The sequence below is a fragment of the Seriola lalandi genome, unplaced genomic scaffold (genome assembly GCF_002814215.2).
Source record: "Seriola lalandi dorsalis isolate HSWRI2012SDOR001 ecotype SW California unplaced genomic scaffold, Sedor1 jcf7180002054984, whole genome shotgun sequence".
Lineage (NCBI taxonomy): Eukaryota > Metazoa > Chordata > Actinopteri > Carangiformes > Carangidae > Seriola > Seriola lalandi.
In genome coordinates, this window is record NW_019525533.1 from 101,390 (window position 1) to 102,225 (window position 836).

Here is an 836-nt window from a genome sequence, read left to right on the forward strand (position 1 = left end):
CTTCAGACAGAAACTGTGACTATAAAACCTCGTGGTGAACAACCTGAGCTGCCTGAGTGCCTCTGAGCCACAGTCAGCTGCTGCAGAGCGAGTGTGACTGACCTGTGTGTCGTCCGTCCTGCCGAACACTCAGAGCCTGAGGACGAGTCCCTGCTGCTCAGGAAAAACTGCACCAATAAATAAATGAACCGACGAGTCAGAGTCAGAGGAAGAGCGAGGCACTGAGACAATGACAGACACAGAGAGAGAGAGAGAGGGATCAGGAAGTAAATCAAAACTGGCTCTGCAGAGGAAAAGTTTGACTGTTGCCATGGTAACCGTAGCAGGCAACTAAACACACAACAAAGCTGCCTCCTGCCACCAGGAGAGACGGTGTGTGTGTTGACCAGCGCAGCCGGTTCTCCTGCTTCATTTACACCACATCATACATTCACTTTGACTCTGAATCAGTTTAAACCAGAGTTTGGATTACCCTGTGCTGGGGGGTGGGGCTTCTGCATGGGAAGTAAACTTGTGGACAGTGGACAGTTATGTGAGGAAAATTATTGATCTAGCTCTAATTATTGATTGGTCTGACCAACCTGTGAGCATTAAGGTTCTACTTTATGAAGAGGCTGTAAAGCTCACTGCTCAGCTGCCTGTCACTTATTGGTTAGGATGCTTTTGTAAATGATTCAAGGTGCTGACCCTTGACCCCTGTGAAGTCAGAGAGGTCAGAGGTTTCATTTGAGTAAAACCTGAGTAAAAGTCTCCGTCTATTTTATTTAAAACACATGTAATCCATCATCAGCCTTGACTAGAACTTGAACTTTTCTGAGTCTGATGAAGCTGACGAA

The 836-nt window shown here is 46.7% G+C and overlaps 2 protein-coding genes across 2 annotated transcripts in view; both read right to left on the reverse strand.

Moving 5' to 3' along the window:
- LOC111647312 (uncharacterized) overlaps positions 1-836 on the reverse strand; it is a 72,467-nt gene that overhangs the window by 8,708 nt on the left and 62,923 nt on the right. The window lies entirely within an intron of this gene.
- Positions 1-836, reverse strand: part of LOC147817229 (protein NLRC3-like) — a gene marked incomplete at its 3' end in the record, with an annotated part of 6,401 nt that overhangs the window by 826 nt on the left and 4,739 nt on the right. The gene's annotated exons all lie outside the window — the stretch shown is intronic.